The sequence below is a fragment of the Myotis nattereri genome (assembly GCF_964212035.1).
Source record: "Myotis nattereri genome assembly, chromosome: 8".
In the NCBI taxonomy this organism is placed as follows: domain Eukaryota; kingdom Metazoa; phylum Chordata; class Mammalia; order Chiroptera; family Vespertilionidae; genus Myotis; species Myotis nattereri.
Window position 1 is genome coordinate 24,928,119 of NC_138083.1, and position 19,806 is coordinate 24,947,924.

The 19,806-nt window shown below is 40.8% G+C and overlaps 1 pseudogene across 1 annotated transcript in view; it reads right to left on the bottom strand.

Annotated features, from left to right (window-relative positions):
- Window positions 1-629: 629 nt before the first annotated feature.
- Window positions 630-19,806, bottom strand: part of LOC308523688 (keratin, type I cytoskeletal 18-like) — a 63,055-nt pseudogene continuing 43,878 nt past the window's right edge. Inside the window, exon 2 of the transcript in view lies at window positions 630-1,576. The product of the transcript in view is annotated as a keratin, type I cytoskeletal 18-like (transcript). The remainder of the gene's footprint in view (window positions 1,577-19,806) is intronic.

A 19,806-nucleotide genomic window follows, 5' to 3' on the forward strand; every position in this document is an offset into this window, starting at 1 on the left:
ATAAGTGATCTTTGCCCTGGAAGAGTTTATTTATCAGTCCAAAAATAGAAAATGCAAAGATTTCCTCTTCAGAACTAGAGGACTGCATACATCTGTGTTTTTACACTCTTTTCTGTTGAACTTCCTCTTGCTCCACCTTTCATCATGCCCACTTCAGCCAACAGTCACATACCTTAGAGGAAACAGGAGAACATGTTGAACAAGTTATCCTGGTAACCAAAGTATTTTTATGGCTGGCCCTTTGGCTCTGTCCTCCTTGTCCCACCCTCCCAGTTCCCACCACTCTCCCACATGCTATTTGCCTGAACTTTCTGTTACGCTCTCTATGGATTGCATTGGTTCTCCCCACCAATGCTCATTTCTCTGTTTGATCTCTGACCTACTTTTTATTCTGAACTTGTGCAGTTGTTTGCATCTAATTTTTAGCACATTCAGGGTTTCTAGCCCATGGGGTTGTTTGAATTTCAAATTCCTGCAACTTCACTGTCCTCTGATAGGTTCTTCGGTAGGTTTTCCCCAGCAGCTACAAAACTTCTTTAATGGATGGAAAATTATTTGTTTGTTTTTCATTGATCTCTGAACTTATTATTGGCCACCTGCTCGCCAAAGGATGCCCCACTACTGCTGCCTTAACGCTTCAGAACTTTGGTGTCATTGACCTCAGATATCACTTCCTGTCCACAACTCTGCAGGTGGTGGTCTTCTGGATGGATTGCAGGAAATTTCTGTTGTCCAGGGTGTCACTAAGATAGAGGTCCTCCCTTCTTCCAGCAGATTGAAATAGGTGAAAATCTCGGCCTCCAATTTGACCTTGATGTTCAGCAGGGCCTCTACTGCTAGGCCTGGTGCTGCCACTCTGCCCAGGTCAGGGCCAGCTCTGATGGAAGGTACAGCAGGGTCCCATTGAGTTGTTTCATCTATGTGGCATAGCACATCTCCACCTCCATCAGTACATTCTCCAAACTGGCCTTCAAATTTCTCATGGAGTCTAAATCAATCTCCAAGGACTAGACCATACATCTCAGCAATCTGTAAGGTGACCACTGTGATGTTCCCCTCAATCTGCTGGGACCAGTACTTGTCTAGCTCCTCTCAGTTCTTCTACTGGGCACAGATGTCCACCATGATCATGCTGAAGTCCTGATATTTGGAAGCATCCAACTCCACAGTCAACCCAGAGGTGGCAATCTGGTTTTGTAGACCATGTACTTCCTCCTCGTGGTTCTTCTTCATGAAGAGCAGCCCTTTTAAGAGCCTCGATCTCTGTCTCCAGTGGCAGTCGAGTGATATTGGTGTCATTAGTGACCTTTCAGAGCCCATTGATGTCACCCTCCACAGACCAGCACATGGCCAGCTCCTTCTCATATTTGACTCTGAAGTCATCAGCAGCAAGACAGGCATTGTCAATCTGCAGAACCATGTGAGCATGTCTCACAAAACTTACAAATATCTGAGCCCTCAGATCCTCAATGGTCTTGAAGTAATGTCCCTAATCTCTGACCTGGGGTCGCTTCTTCTCCAGGTGTTCCCAGATTTTATTGTCCAGTCTCCAGTTATCAGTCTCCAGGCTTCTCACCATCTTAGGTAGGAGGCCAGATAATCATTCAGGCATTGCATAATCTCTTCATTTTGGATCCACTCTATGCCTGCTGGACTCCCAGCCATCTCTGAAGCCAGGCCACTCTACGTGCTGGTGAAGTGGGACAGAGATCTGAAAGCTGAGCCCCTGGCATCTGCATAGTTGACGGCCATGCTGCTGGCTGGCTGGTCCAATGGCTGAGTAACTACATGGAGCCCAGGGTCCAGTAGTTTGTGGAGAACCTGGAGCAGTTGCTGAAGATCATGTTGTTCAGGGAGGAACATGAGAGGCCAAGACTGAGGTCCAAGCCACCTGTATGAATAATTTTTCCCCTACTCCCAAACCTTTTTTTATTTTAAATAAATTTATTCGCAAAATATATTTTACCAAACCTTTTAAGTTAGATGAGATTTGTCAAGCTGTTAATTATTGAAACCAAAACTTCATAGTGAGGGGTTAAAATTCTCTCCATCAGAAAACTGGGAAAGAAAAAGTGTTCCTATTGTAAATAAGGTCACAAAATGGACATATATCTACTTTCAGTTGGAAGCCTATACCCAATGGCAAAGGGGCTCACCACACCCACCCTCACAAGGCTGTCCTAACTTGAACTACTGCTTTGGCTGCCCATTAAGATATCACTTCCGGGCAAGAATTGAAAATTACTTAGAAGCCAACATGTGATTCTATACTGGGGCATGACTCCCAGGTTGACCCCTGTGTTGCTCTGTCCACCGCACCATCCCATTATAACCTCCTTGTCCAGACTCCTGGGGTGGTCACAGGGCAGAAGATCATAACAGCAATGTGTTGGGCTGATTTTACTTTTCCAAAAGGAGAGAGAGCTAACGGAGAACCTGGCTCAGAGTTTAGAGCAAGTATCCAACACTAAAGCTCAGTCGTGAGAGGCAGGGGAGGGGGAAAGTTGGTGAGGTTTCTGCAACTTGTGTGACTGCCCTTGGGTTATTTCCAGGACCAGCATCATGAGCATGTACCTCGGGCAGTTGCACAGGGCTTGTGCTTAGAAGGGCCCCACACTTGGTTCATTTTGAAAATGTTAATAATTTTTGAACAAGGACCCCACATTTTCATTTTGCTCCGGGACCTGCAAATTATATAGCCAGTCCTGATTGTTTCAGCTCAGTTATCAGCAAACCAAACATAGCTTGTGATTTTAAAACACTCTGCCTTGAGCCCTCTCTGCAGTAGATTCAAGTTGATAAACTGAGAGGCACAGACCACACTCAAATATCTATGGAGATTACTGTTTCCAGAGTGTAATTGGAGGGAGTTATGTCAGTTGGATTTCCAGACTGAGATATTCTCCACCAAAACTGGGGAAAAATAAGGAAGTCTCGACAAATTGAAGGTCAAGATGATGGTTAAGAAAGTAAAACTTCGAATAAAATGTTCCTCCCTGGCTTGGATACAGCATTATACCTACACTTACTGCTAAGAAAATAATCTATCAGTATTAATGCTGATGGTTGAAAAACACATGTAACCTGAAAAATCCCCAATCCATCCTTTCTAAGAGGTAAGATGTAGTAAAGTGACTGAACTGTTTTACAAATCAACTTCTGGCAGTGATACAATGATGTTAAAAGAGGAATTCGGGTAATCCACTGAATAATTGCTTCTCTACTTTCTCCCAAAAAGCTTAAAGATATGTTTCCAGAGAGGCCCATCGGATCCCTTACTATTGTGCAAACTTTCTCTGTCTTCTCAGATCAAGCCCTTCTAAACTCTCTTCTCCTCTGTAAAGTCTTCCCTGGCTATTTAGAAGCAATTCAGAGGGTATTTTCCCTTTCCTATCTCCTCTTCTTTCAATAAATCTCTGAGCATGTAAAGACTCTCCTGGTCCTTGTCAGCACTAGAGCCAAAGGGGGTTGGGGCTGAGTAAACAGAGAAGGGGGACCTTAGTAGCTGGGCTCAGTGCCTGGCTGCAACCCTTTTCATCACCCACAGAGTACTTCCTGTCATGGAATTCACCACCACAACCTTCCCCCTTTCCTTCATTCTTCTCCAGGTCTATTTCCTCCCCTGCCCCTTCACTCTCAAAGATGACCTCTCCACCTACTTCCCTGGGAAAATTGAGAACATCTGATGAGAACTCCCACAAGTTTCCTCCCAGCTCTTTAAGTTTTCTTTGGATCCTCACAGAAACTTTCTTCCTTCCCGCCCATCTTGGAAGAAACTTTCTCTGCCACATGGGCAGGTTAACCCCTTCACCTGCCTCCGATGATGCTGGACCCTCCCTCTCATGACTACGGTCTCTGTTTTCCCTTTCCTCACCAGCTGCTTGTCCAATTCCTAAACATGAGCTCAAATCTTCCCATCCAAAAGGAAATAGACAATAACACCCTCTCTTGATCTACTCCTCTCCTTCCTTGTCGTACCACTCTCCCTCCGAGTCTGCTGCTTCCTGTTCTCTCTTTTTCCCTCAATAAAATAAGATGTTGTCTGCCATCCAGCCTGAAGTTTAGAGACACCAAATAAATGGGAGACTTATTCCTCGGTCTCATGGATCTTGGCTCTTCCTCTCTCCGGTCTTTTGAAACTGTTTTCACAAAAGTCAAACAAAATCAAAGGCCTCGGTTGGCTGCTCCTCTTGCTTGCATTTCCAGCAGCACTCTCACCTCTCAGCATGAACGCTTGTCTTCCTTGGTTTCTGTGATGTTGGTCTCCTTCCAACTTTTCCTCCTGCTCATTTCAAGCGTCCTTTGGGGTTTCCCCTGCTATTCATTGTCCATCTCTTAATAGAGGATATTCCCCAAAATACCAGTCTTGGCCTATTTTCTGCTCATGGTACTGTCTTTATCCCATGAAGCTGCTCGTTGGCTCCCATCCTCACAGTGTGTTTCCCAAAAGTATATCACTACTTTGGACTCACTCTGAAATGTCAGAACACATCTAACACCTGCAAACACCCCAGCCACCTGCCTGACATCCTTCTAACTGTGGCCCACTGACTCCTCAAGCTCTACTTAGCTAACGCAGAGTCAGTGTGACACAAGGAGCAACTTTGCACAACTTTTAGGAAACTTCTTATGTGATTCTTGCTGGGGGCAGGAACTGGCATCAGTCTAGCCGTGGTCGGCAAAATGTGGCTCGCGAGCCACATGCGGCTCTTTGGCCCCCTTGAGTGTGGCTCTTCCTAAGCCTTAGGAGTACCCTAATTAAGATAATAACAATGTACCTACCTATATAGTTTAAGTTTAAAAAAATCTGGCTCTCAAAAGAAATTTCAATCGTTGTACTGTTGATATTTGGCTCTGTTGACTAATGAGTTTGCCCACCACTGGTCTAAGGCAAAACAGGCCTACAGGCAAAAGCAACAGATGATTTTACCTGGCTGGGGCAATAATTTGAGAGAGGGGACAAAGCCGGGGCCTGACTGACCCAAAGCAGCCAAGTTGTACCTACTTCTGTGCTTGGCACTGAATGTTGCCTCTTGTCCTCCTAAAGTTTACACTGTGCGAGGCCCTGATAACAGAGACAGACATCACCCAAAATTAGACAAACATTGCTTGTACACCTAGCGATAGAAAATTAAGTACTTATTTTGGCTGCAAGTCAAGGCACAATAGCATTGCATGAATCAGGAAGTGACGGGGGTGTCTGGCTTGGGCATAGTGGATTAAGAAAAGCTGTGACCTCTTTTCCACTTATTGTTCACACTCTAAATGCTTTACTTCCATCAATTAAAAAGCGCATGTGGACTCTCTCCTTTCAATTATTTGTGGGCTTGTTAAGCATCTGTCTGTGATCAAGACTCACTTTTCTTTTTAGTGTGAGTGCCTGGATCTTCTTTCCCAGTCATGGCATCCCAGCTCCCAAAGTCCTCTGTGAGGGATCCTCCCCTGGAAGACACTGATGCTAACATTGCCCTCCCTGAGTAAGGAAAGTTAAAAAGAGTTAATCAGTTGTTGGCTATGCATGAGTCCCACCTCCCCCTGGGGGGAGGGGAGGCGGGGGGGGGGGGGGGCGGGGGGACGATCTCTCTTGTGAACAAAGAAGAATAAAGAAAAGCTCTCTTCCTCCATGAGGAGCCTAGATTCCCCATCCAGGGCCTCTTGCTAATTCCATGCCTCACCCTGAAATCAGGGAGGCCTAAGCCCTTGGGATGATCACCACCCCTCTGGGCATGATCTGAGGCATTCACAGCTTCCGAGTATCTTAATCTATTCCATATTCCAAGAGGCTCTCTGAAGGGAAAGGTAATCATTCTCACACAAACAGTCACTCCACATTTTCTTTCCCACTCACATCCGCTTGGAATTGAGAGCAAGCGGGGAATGGAGTTCTGCCCTCCCTGATGGTGCATGGCTCTTTGGCCTTTGCTTAATCAAGGCATTGCTATGGCAGTAAGCCATGTACAAAGTTGCCTGCCCAGAAAAAAGCCGGGAGCCATGGAATTGCCTTTTCCCAGCTTAAAAGGAGTTATCTGATCAAAGCCATGCCAGAGGTGGTAAAGAAATAGAAAGAGCAAGGAGGAGCGAACACCCTTAAATATGAACAATTATTGAGAAGCCTTCATGGAGAGAAACACAATTAAATGATTTTGTAGCATTCCCCTAATTACAATTTTGTATCATTTAATTCAAAACTATATTAGCTTCCTCCAATGAGGAAGCTGGAATTAAATGTTGACAACCCATTTGAGAAATTTCCAAGGCATACGATAAAGCAAGTACTATTCCTACCACTCTTAGCCATTTGCCTGACTTCTCCAACCTAGATTTCTTTACTCTGCCATATCCAATTTAACAGGAAGTACTTACTCTACTTCTAGAATATCTCCCAAATCCAGCCCCTGCTCACCTGTTTCACCACGTTTGTTTTTTTTTTTTTTAATTCAAGACACTATTATTTCTTAGCTGTGATATTACAATTTTTGGTCAAGAAGGTTTTCTGCCTCATCTTCCCCATAGCTCATTTTCCACACCACAACTGGAGAGCACTGGGATACCTAAATTACTTTCCAAAGGCTTCCCATTGTCCTTTAAGTGAAATCTAAGCTTTTCATCTATCCTGCATAAGTTTCCTTCAGCTGTCCCCTTCCCCCATATGTACCTTCACACCCTCACACTCTTGCTCCCTGTGCTTCAGCCATTACCAGCCTCCCTTGCTGTCCTTCCATGACACCAGGCTCTTTCCCATTGTCTTAGATTGGGTTTCCTAGAAGCAGAGCCTTTGATGGAGATTCTTGTGCATGTGGTTAATTGAGGGAAGGATCTCAGAACCAAACTGTAAAAGAGTAAGGGAAGCAGAACAGGAAATGGGGAAAAGCCAAGCAAAGATGTGGTCTCCACTGGAGGCTAACTTTGATGATCCCATGACTCCGCATGAGGCAAGGGGCCAGCATCTTGTACCACACTATCAATCAGCCATTGGCTGTGGTCAACCCACAGGGGTGGACATAATGTCAGCCATTCTCCTTCAGCTGAGGGCAACTGCAGTTGTGAGCAAAAAGCAGCCAACATTTATAGCAGCTAGGGAATTTGTACATTGGCTCAGGGAAGGCAATGTAGGCAGGGCATCACCAGTTTTACTGGACCCACCTTAAGAACTTGTTTTAGATATTGCTACTGCCTGAAACAGTCTCCTTCCAGATCTTCAGTGTCTAGCTTCTTGTCATCACTGGCACCTCAGTTCAAGTGTCACCTGGTCTGAGTGGCCATGCCTGGACATTAAGCTGAAGTAGACACCCTGCCTTCTCACTTAGTTAATCTTATTATTCTCTAACATTCATTTTTATTCTCTGAAATATTTCCTATTTCATGTTTACTTATATGTTTATTGGCTGTCTCATCTACTATAATATAAAGTCTATCAGAGCAGGGACCCAGTCTGTCACCTATCTAGTAGTAAAGTCAAAAGATTCTGTAGTCAGACATCCTGGCTCAAGTTCTGACTCCACCATTTACTAACTATGTAAGCTTGAGCAAGGTAACTTCTAATAGTGCCAGAGTAATAGGTTATTGGTTGGATTTAATGAGTTGATGCAAGTAAAGTACTTAGAATAGTGTCTGATACATGTTAATCATTCAATGAATGCTAACCTAGAAGATGACTGATGAATGAATGAATGAAAATATCCCTTGCCAATTCAAGCTACCACCTTGCTTTGCTTATAAAATGTGCATCAAAGGCCATGAGCATTGCTCTGATTTTCACCCCGTAAAACTACACAAATTCTTATTCTCTTTCTCAGCCATCAGTAGACATCCAAAATACTTAAATTGTTTTTTCCCATGATGCTCAAAACAAGCCAATACTCCAATTTTGACTGCACTCATTGCAAATCTATAGATTTAAAGATTCAATTTCCTGGGCCTCAGCATGCTAAATCTTGAAGGCAAGGCCTTCATCCCCCAACCATAAGCAGTCACTGTTCCAACAACGCTTGCCCATTGTTACCCTCAGGCCAACCCTGCCATGTGATTAAATAAACTGACTGCATCAAGAGGAAAGGAAGCTTTCAGTAAACTTCAGCCACCAAATGAGTTGTGGTTTTGTCTGTGGCCTGGATGAAATGGGTAAAGGAGCAATTAGTTCAAGTCTCCTCTGAAAGAGAGGTTTTATGGGAAGTAGGAAACAGAGGCAGTCATTAACCAAATATAAACTGACCACTTTCTGTAAGCAGGCACTGCAGGGAACATAAAGATGAGCGATGAAGAAGAATTAAAGACCCCGGTCAAACAGCATTTGCATTTGACTGGGGGGAGGGGCATTTTATTCACCTAATATTTTTAAAGGAGGCTATTGTATTTGTTTGGATTTTTAAGAGTCTGGCAAGACATTTAAGATTTATGTAAAGACACCCAGAACCAGTTTAAGCTACTAAACTGTTATGGGCAAACTGGATGATGTGTTTGTCCCTGAGGTAGGAGGAGGAGAGCAATGCAAAAGGTCCAGGGCATAAATCCACATTTCAGTGATGATTTCAGTGGCACTGTTTTCAAACATAGCCTAGGATCTTCATCATATGCCCAAATTTAAGACAGTGAACTATTATAAGCCGTGGCTGAAGTCTCTCTTTCATGTATAGAGAAACAGTAGCAGTGACAGTAGCTACGATTTACACAGGTTTATATGGGATATACTTTGTGCCAGGAATCACTTTAAGTATTTTCTCTACCTCTCACCTACATATTTATGGATATTACTCAGCAATAAAAAGGAATGACATGTTGACATTTGCGACAACATGGATGAAACTTGAGAGGAATAATGCTAAGTGAAATAAGTCAAAGGAAAATAAGAAAAAAACAAATACTGAATGATTTTACTCATATGTAGTATATAAAAAAAAATGAATAAAGAAAAAGAAACAGACCAACAGATACAGAGAACAAGCCAGTAGTTGATAAAGGGCATGGGGAAAGACGGGTAAAAATGATAGATAGATGATAGATAGATAGATAGATAGATAGATAGATAGATAGATAGATAATAGATAGATAGATAATAGATAGATGATAGAAGTTATAATGCTATCTGGAATCAAATAGAATGCAAAGAAAAATAAAGGAACATTTTAAAAAAGACAGCAAGTCTTAGTCAGCAGGAGCCATGGGTAAATTAAGCAGAGTGCCAATTGAACCAAAGCAGCAATTGGTTAACAGGTGCACATGAAGAACAAGGTGTAGAAAGTCAGGCTCATTCCAGAACAATTTAAGCATGTAAATCTACTTTTTCATCATAAGTCTTTCAACTATAAATGGCAATTTAGCATCCAAATTGAGATGATCTATAAGTGTAAAATATACACAGAATTTAGGAGACTTAGTACTAAACACTACCTGAGATAAAGCAACAATAGCAGTGAGAGTAGCTAACATTTCTACAGATTTATATGGTACACTAGAGACCTGGTGCACAAATTCATGCATGAGTGGGGTACCCTAGGCCTGGCCAGCGATCAGGGCCAATCAGGGCCTGCTGGCCAGGTGTAGGAACTGCGGAAGGTTGGCCTGCTGGGGACCACCAGGGGGCAGCTCCTGTGTTGAGTGCCTGCCCCTGGTGGTCAATGCATGTCATAGCAACTGGTCGACTGGTCTTTCTGGTCGTAAAGGTCACTTAGGCTTTTATATATATAGATGCTTTGTGCCAGGAGCTACTTTAAGTATTTTCTCTACCTCTCATTCTTTCTGTATACATATGTGTATGTGTGGTTTATAAATATTTGAGTGTTTATATTAGGTTTAATCCTCATAGCAACCCTATAAAGTTGTAATCATTATCATCCCCATTTCACAGGTAAGGAAAATGAGACATGGAGTTAGGATTTGAACCCAGGCTGTCAGATTCAAGGTCTGCATTTTTAAGCAGCATAATAGCCATTGATCGTAGGTCAGTGAGGAGAGGGATGAATCCTAAGTGCAGGTGCACTGAGTCAGGCCCAGGGTCCATCAGCCCAGTGTTCTGTGTCTGACAGGTTTATCTAAGGTGCACATTTGGTAAATTCATACACTGGAATGCTGCAACTGTTAAAATAATGTAACTCTCTCTACTCAGTCACATAATTATAGTTCTGCACAAAATGTTGAATTGAAAAAAAGCAAGTTTCAGATGACACATATCTTGACATTTATGTCCAATTTCCAAAACAAAAAATAAACATTATGTATTATTATTGAGACATACATATGTATGTAAGTGTATTCAAATAGAGTAAAAAAAGATATGTGCTAAGTTCACATTTTCCCCTGGGTTTGGGACATGGGAAATAAACTGTTAGTAGAGAACAAAGAAAACTTTCTCTGTAACATGTTATTTCTTTCATTTAAATTAGAATGGAGCAAAATATTTCAAATCCTTAGTTCTGGTTGATGTTATATAAATATGTGTCATTATTCAACATATTTTGGGGTATTTGTCAAATTTCTCAGAACAAAAAAAGCCCATAGTAAATTGGGAATAAAAGTCTCTTTAAGATATATATATATATATATATATATATATATATATATATATATATATTCTTAATGGTGAAACACTAAAAGTATGTACATCAAAATAATGTTTAAAATAAGGGTACACAACTATTATTAATTAATATAGGTCTACAGTTTCTACTTATTAAATTAATTGATCAAAATTAAAAAGTCAATTTTAACAGTGTGTATATCTCTGTATGTATATGTGTATGAATGTGTATTTGTGTGTGTATAGGTATGTGAGTATATATGTGTGTGAGTGTATACATGCCTGTGCCTATGCATAAATCTATATATGTTTGTGACTGGGTATATGCATGTGAAAGTATATATTTGTGCATATATATATATCTATATATATATATACACATATATATGTGAGAAACTATGTATATGTGTGTGAGAGTGTGTGTGAGTGCATATGTCTGTAAAAAAAGGAGGTGTATATAAATGTATGAATGTATGTATGTGTGTATCTATGCATAAGCACTATACATATATTTATACATATATTTAAATGTGTTTATTATTGTATACACATGCTTTATAGAAATGTATAAGTATTTATATGTGTGTAGATGTGAGTATGTGCATATATGTGTGTGCATGCATACAGATGTGTGTATCTGTGTGCATGCATGTGTGTATGTACATATGCATACATGCACATCAAATAGGAGGAAATACATACCAGGTGTTCCATATATGTTTGTTCTGCTTTGTAAGTAAATTTTATGCTTATTAAGGACTGAAGCTGGGACTTATATTTCTTTTGAAATTTACACATAGTGAGTTCTCAACAATGCTTATAGAATTTAATTTTGCACCATTACCCCTTAATTTCTATGGACCAGCAAGAATTCACAGACCAGCCCGACCAGCATGGCTCATTGGTTGAGTGTTGACCTATGAACCAGGAGGTCATGGTTTGATTCCCAGTCAGGGCATATGCCCAGATTGAGGCTCGATCCCCAGTGTGGGGCATGCAGAAGGCAGCTGATCAATGATCAATGATTCTCTCTCATCATTGATGTCTCTCTCTCTCTCTCTCTCTCTCTCTCTCTCTCTTTCCCTCCCTTCTCTAAAATCAATAAAAATGATTTTTGAAAAGAGTTTAAAAACCAAACTTCAGGGCTTTTTTTTTTTTTTTAGTACAAGACAGTTTGTAGTCAGAATAAAAGATAGAAAATAAAACCCTGAGATGAGTTTATTTTTAAATTTATACAAATATAGACATAGTTACTCCATTTTCTGGAACCCATAGCAAATATCAGGTACCAAGAGCCTATAATTACTTGTATATATTTCACAAAAATCGCTAAACTAGAAGAAAAGATAGAGAAGATGCGATGCTGTAGATGACCCACTTTACAAGCCTGAAGAACAAAAGAGAATCCATCAGGTGGCCCTTGCGTCCACTCTGGGTCAGAGGGTAACTCACTCATTTAGATGAAGGTGGTATCAATAAGCCAGTAAAGGTGGGGGATCCCCTTCATGGATCTTTTAGAGCAGGAGAGGGAGACGGCGGTGGCGACGATGGACAAGGCTTTCTGGTCCTGTGTGGGAAAGCTGTCAACTCCAGGTTCAGCCCCCAGGATATGAGGGCGGGGTCCGCGGCCGAGAGCGTCATAGCCCAGGCCTGAGCAGACATGCTTAGCACTGGATCCCACTGACAAGGAGACACAGCCATGGCTTTTGTTCTACTGGAGAGGCATCCAGGAGCAAGAGAGACCATTTCCCCACAAAACGGGAGGTTTCTTATTTTCTTTTTTCTTTTCCCCTGGAGGTTGAGTCAGACAGGAAAGGAACACCCTAAGGTCAGATCTAAGTTGAAGAGGTGAGAACTCCATTTGGGTTTATTTCAACAGGCTGCAAGACATGCATCGCCCAGCTGGGCAATAAACCAGCAGCTCCACAGCAGCAAAAGGAATGCCTTATTCCCAAACAGCGCTCGGAGCCTAAGAACAGTCTCTTGAATTTCAGCTCAGACTCCCCGTCCAGAAAACCAAGCTGTGTTCTTTCTGGGTGGCTAGCTTAAAGAATTATACATTACAGTGGAAACTCCCACTTACTTCATTTACTGCCATTTATAATATTTTCCACTATTTTGAGATAATGAATTCATCCTTTTCTTTTCTTTTCTTTTCTTTTTTTTTTTTTTTTTTTTTTTTGCCAGACATTATGCAGGCCAGTACAAGAGCCAAATGTTCCAGAATCCTTCTCAAATGTGTTAGCCTTCATTTTCTATGATAGGCTTAGTAATTTCTTTGGAAAGGTCCCAATATCAACCAAATTAACAATGCTGAGAATAAACTCAACTGTCACCTTCATTCCCTTTGAACAGCCAGGGGGAAATGCCACCTTCAAAAACCTTTCCAGTGTGCAGGCTTAGAGAAGACAGGTTAATTAAAGTCCCTCCCAGGAAAATAACCACCCAGCACGGAGAGTTTCTCCCCAGTCCAGCCAAACTCTGTATCACAGTGGTAGACAATCTCCAGTTTATCTGAAATTCATTTCACATGCAGGACTGGAACCATGAATTTTGTCAATGGAATTACATCCCTGCAATTGCCCAGCTGAGGGGCCTTTTGAAGGGATGTTAAACAGGAGCAGGAGTCAGAGCAGGGGGTTAGAGGAAGAGAAGGAACATTCCAGGGTTCCTTTTTTTTTCCAAAAGGCCTGGAAGAGCCAGGCACACATTGCATATGTGCTGCATGTGTAGAAAATAACTCACTACTCATAAAGCCTACTTTTTACCAAATAACGGCCTCATAGCAAAGCATGACAAACAAAGCCACAACAGCATCTCTTTCGTTTTTACACCCTTCAGTTCACCAGCAAAATTTGAGCAATAAATATGCCAACAGTTCATTTCTCTCTCTTATATTCTGTCATTGTTTGCTTTGGCAACAGCCACTGTCATGGGGCCAGCAGGAAAATAGGACATACTGAATCAGGGAAAAAAGATGGCAGTCCGCTAACTTTATCACCAAACCCCAACTGGTGAAGAAATTAGGACCCAAGTCATGTGTTTGCCACTGCTCACAGCCCAGATGGTAGGTGAAAATAAAATAAAGAGCCATTTTGGCAAAGGTGGAATAAAAAATAAAAACTCGCACCATTCTACACCATTAAACATGGCGATTTATTGGCAGTTCTCTACAACACATAAAAGGAAGGATAATACTTGATTGTTTGCTAAACTTGCCGAATCTCTGGAGAAATGGTTTCAGCATACATCAGCACCAGCATTCTCTTGCTCCAAGGCGTCATTCTTCTCAAGTTTCCTCCTTCTCTGTTAAAGCTTCAGTCCTCTATATAAACCTATACTTCCTGCTTCAGGCAAGGCAGACATCACTAGTCTATGTGGTCAGTCCCTTCCTGGGCATGTCTTTTCTCACCTATTTTTTTAACCTCTCTGTGTTTTCATATAGAAAATGTATTCTTTGTAAATAAAGCATAAGTGGATTTTATTTTTTCCCTCAATCCAACAATCTCTGCCTTTTAATTTGAGTGTTTAGTCCATTAACATTTAATGAAATTATTAATACAATTGGGTTTGAAATACTACTTTCTTGTTATGTGTTTGCTATTTGTTTCACTTTTCTTTGTTTCTTTGTTTCTGCTTTCCTGTCTTCATTTGGATTGATTAATTGATCAAGTATTTTTTAGTATTCTTTTTTACCTAGTGTACTATCTTTTCAACTATACCTCTTTGGTTACTTTTATTGTGATCATCCTAAAGATTATCATATGCATTCTTAACTTATCACAATCTACTAAAAATTAATATTAGAGCATGTCACATATAATGTATGAATCCTCCTTTTACTTCCCTTTCCTCTTTATGTGATTGTTATCAGATATGTTATAAATCTAGGAATACATTGGTTATTTTTTTTAGTTGTCAAGGGTCTCTCTAAAAAATAATAATAAAATAAAATAAAATGTATATTTACCCATGTATTCATTGTTTTTGGAGTTGTTCATTTCTTCCTGTAGAACGATAAACTTCTGGTTCCACTTGAACTTTCCTTCCATGAAAACAAGCTGAAGACTAGGCATGATATAAACCTAAAGTAAATTGGTGCCTGGTGAAGAGCTATCTTCAGAATGACCAGTATAGATATGCACCATCTCTCCAGTGATCATAAATACGTGCACTACACAAGTGATTTGCAGCAAGGATTTTCAGGAGCTATTTATTCTGGATAAGAGAAAATCGAGGGAGGATGGCGTAAGCCTCATAGTCTGTCAGGATAGAAAGAACCTTTTCTGAAAGTTAAAACCAGAATCAAAGGATTTAAGAAACTTAGGAGCTTATTTACACTCAAGATAAAGAACTAAGATTATAAAACATGAAACAAAATGTATTGAAAACCATTAATTCTCCATGACAAGGCTACTCAAGCTGGGGAGGCAGCATGGCACAGAGGTTAGAAGTGTCTTCTCTGGTGTCTGGCCTCTGGTCACACTATTTACTGGCAATGTAACCTTGGGCAAGTTCATTAATTTTTCTGGACTTGTTTTCTTATCTATAAAATGGGCATGATGGTAATGGGACCAACTTCAGAAGATTATTATAGAGGGAGCATCTACAAAGCACATAGCACACTGCTATGTGGCACATCCCCAGTATTCAAGAAACATTACCTATGACTATTACTGTTACAATTCTCCTGTTATTTCTAACTCAGATTCTGTTTTGCTCTGTCTTCTCTCTGTCATTATGCTTGGGGTTCAAAGCAAAAATAAGACATTTGTTTTCATGTTGCACATTTTTTTTCACCCAACCTCAATAAACACTTATGAAATACTCTGTAATTTTTGCAACACTGGAAGAAACTATTTCTATTGTTGAAATAATCTACCAACATAGGAACTATGGCACAAATATATCATGTCACATTCCCATCAATGAAAACCAGGATATCATCATTTTTACCATTCTTTGGAAATGCTATTTCCCATCAATAAAAAACCAAATATCACAGGTAAAAATAGACTGATTCTTTAAAGTATGGCCTTGAAAAGTGGTCAGCCATGAAGGATATAGACCTTGGTCTATAAGTGATCAGACAATGAGAAACACGAGAATCAATTTAGCCTGATGATCTATACCAGTGGTCAGAAAACTGCGGCTCCTTGAGTGTGGCTCTTCCACAAAATACCACATGCGGGCACGCATGTACAGTGCGATTGAAACTTCGTGGCCACACTCAAGGGGCCAAAGAGCCGAATGTGGATCGTGAGCCGCAGTTTGCTGACCACTGATCTATACTATCCACTAAAATCCCACAGGAAATTAAAGTTCTAAACCATCTTTATGATGGGGCCCACTAACCTCATTGTACAGATGACATAACTGAAGCCAGAGAAGTTTAAATCACTTATACAACTTTATACAAATGTGGCTCTTTTCAAGCATGATCTTTTCAACCAAAACAAATGTTATATCACGTGCATAGGCAGCAGAGAGCAGGAACATTTCGAATGTGTCAGGAGCCCAGTCAAGTGGCTCAGTAGTTGAATGTCAACCTATGAACCAAGGGGTCATGGTTTGATTCCCAGTCAAGGCACATGCTCAGGTCGCGTACTCGATCCCCAATAGTGGGTGTGCAGGAGGCAGCAGATCAATGATTCCCTCTCATCATTGATGTTTCTATCTCTCCCTCTTCCTTTCTCTATGAAATCAATAAAAGTAAATTTTAAAAAATAGATTTTTTAAAAATAGAATGTGTCAGGAATTGGAGAACTAGATATAATTTTGAATATACTCAGTTAATGAAGAATAGAACACATGGAGGTCAAGAATGCAGGTAACCAAAAAAGGTTGTTCAGAAGATAAATCAGAAGCAGGTCTGGTTTGGTATGGGTTCCCCAAAAGCAGACACAGAGTCAAGGACTGATTTAAAGTAGTTGATCTTGGAGACAAAGGGACCAGCAAAAGAGAAGAGAAATCAAACAAAAGTAAGGCAATCAGGAAAGTTTGCATTACCAAGCAAGTTGCTACTGTGGGCAACCAGAGCTTAAACCCCCTGGGGCACTCTGGGAACCAGTGTAGAGCCATGAACTTCAGAGTTATCCCACCCAGAGGGTGCAGGAGATGAGGTGTTTATACACCATTTCATTCTATTTTCTCTGTCAGTCTGTGGTTTTTTTAAAATATATTTGAGTTGAACTTTTTTTAATATATATTTTATTGATTTTTTACAGAGAGGAAGGGAGAGGGATAGAGAGTTAGAAACATTGATGAGAGAGAAACATCGATCAACTGCTTCCTGCACACTCCCCACTGGGTATGTGCCCACAACCAAGGTATATGCCCTTGACCGGAATCGAACCTGGGACCCTTGAGTCCGCAGGCCGACACTCTATCCACTGAGCCAAACCGGTCAGGGCAGAGTTAAACTTATTTTAAAACATGTTTTAATTGATTTTTACAGAAAGAGGAAGGGAGAGGGAGAGAGAGAAACATTGATACGAGGGGAAACATCGATTGGCTGCCTCCTGCACACCTTGACCTGGGATTGAGCCTGCCACCCGGGCGTGTGCCCTGACCAGGAATCCAACTGGCAACCTCTTGATGACGCTCAGCTACTGAGCAGGTGTTAATTCCCTGGCACTCCAACCTGCCAGGCACATGAGCAGAGTGGCCTTGGATGACAGGAGAAAGCTCACAAATAAAAAGAGGCAGGCGCTGGCAGCTGAGAGTCGTGCCAGCATACATTGAAATGGTAAAGGCCAGAGTCAGGAATTCAGCTTGAATAATATCAGAAATGCTGGGAGGTTGATGGCCCAAATTTTTGCAAGCAGCTAAGACTAAGAAACTATAAATCATTAATGCAGATTTATGGAAACTACACTTACTATCTAGGTCAACACCTTTATTTATGTTTTGAGGTCACAAGGGTCAAGAAGAAAAATGCCCTTGGATGTTCAGTGTACTAATGGCAAATTAACATTTCAGTTCTATGAATTAGAACTCCAGCATTCTCATCTATTTCTCCAGGCAAAAAAAAACAAAAAAACAAACAAACAAAAAACTATGATACATGTATTCCAAAAACAGATTTAATCCAGGTAACAGCTTTTTTTAAACTACTAGGGAAGGCACACAGACACACAAAAAATCAAAATGGGGTCTGTGATTGCAAATCCATAGGAAGAGAAAAATAGAGAAATTAAAAATCACAGTAGGGACTCTTATACACTATTGGTAGAACTGCAAATGGTGCAGCCACTTCGGAAAACAAGTTGGCTGTTTCTAAAAAGGTTGGTTTGGATTCCAATATTCTAATTGGGAATTGGAATATTAAAACATATCCTTGCCATACAATGCAGCAATTTCACTGTAAAAATTTTTCCAAGAAAAATGAAAACTCACATTCACCCAAAAACCTATATGACAATATTTATAGGAGCTTTTTCCTAACTATCAAAAGCTGGAAACGAACTGTCAATGTCTCTCAACCACAGAAAGGCTAAATAAAGTTTTGGCATTCATACAGTGGAATACCACTCAGAAACAAAAAGGTACGAGCTACTGATACACACAGCAGCATGGTCAATCTCAAGTGCATCATGCTAACAAAAAGAAACCAGACTCAAAAGGCTACCCTATAAATTCCATTCATACGACATTCTAGAAAAGGCTGGACATGTGGGGAAGGATTGACTACGAAGGGGCACCACAAGGGAATTTTGCAGGTGACAGATCTATCTTGATTGTGTTGGTGGTTACTTGAATCCCAAATGTGTCAAAATTTATAAAATAATACACACACAAAATAGAATTTTGCTGTATATTTTTTAAGTGAACCTTTTTTTGAAAAGGGCAATGGTAGATTCTGATAGCAGCAAAGAACCTCTGTTAAAGTTGAAAACCAAACCCCAAGGTACTAGGACTGAAACTTCCATTCTCTGTGCTTCAGCCATTGGCAGCAGCATCCCAGGTTCTTAGTAACTGAGACGGTACACGATTAAAGCAAAAATATTTGCAGACTAACAGATTCTTTGAACCTCCGTGAGACTACACCTCCAACTCTAGGACAGAGCCAAGTCATGTGGATTGATTGCAGTCCAGTACCACAAAAATGACAATCATTCAATGAGATAAATAACAAAAATTTTAAAAGCAGAATATCAGGTTTTTTAAAGGATGAAAATATAACATCTGCCCTGGAGACAAGGGGTCACATGGATGGTAAAACTGTCTTTGATCGCACATGAAGAATTTGGAGTAGAGGAGGAAATATAGACTATTGGAACTGGGAAAACTTAGAATGAACTCCAGACCTGACCCTGGCTTGCCACATGACCATGGCAGATCAAATTTTGGGCCTCATTTCCTCACCGGTCCCTGAATCGTGTTCTTTGCCATGTAACTTCATAGTTCTTCCCCTTATACTGTGGGCATAGGGTACTTCTCCAACCCTTCCCTTTGGGATTAGTGAGGTGATCTGTATTGCCCAGGGGAATGTGGATGGAAGTGACAATGTGACAATTCTGAAGACCCACCTTAAGTATAAGCTTCTGCTTGCCCTCATGTTTTTATCATCTCTATAAGAGCTTCTCTTATGTCCCTAAATGAATTCACATGATAGAGGCCATTCAGCTCATTTCCTAATCTATGAGCAAGAATAAATGAATCTTATTTCAAGTCACTAGGTTTTGGGGCAGTTTGTTATGCAGCATTACTATGGCAGCAGCTAACTGATACAATGATCTCAGGTGAGTACCTTTATATCCCATTTATACCTTCACTCATCCAAAATAAATATTTATTAAACATACACAATGTGCTAAGAACTAGAGCAGGTGCTGAGACTCTGCAGAGCAAGCGCCTAATTGTTCCTTTTAACTGTAATCCAAAGCTCACTACCATGTGGGTCCAATTCATGTCATTAATACACACATTTTGCCAGCTCTTCACCAGTCTCTGCTTATACAAGAAGTCCAGTGCATAAGCACATTTCTATCAAACTCTAAATTGGTTTGGGCTGCATTCACTCTGACGTCTCTCACTCCACACTCTGCTGCACTTTGCCGCCACTGACTTCCACATCTCTAACTCGGATTTACTGAGGTATGCTTAGTACTGGGAATCCCACAGCAGTGTAGGCACTCAAGCATTTAACTGTGGTAGGCACTAGACACATGTGGCCACTTAATTAAAATTCCTTTCCTCAGTCATATTAGCCTCATTTTAAGTGCTCAGTAGCCCCATGTGGCCAGCACACATATAGAACATTTTCATCCTCACAGAAAGTTCTACTGGAC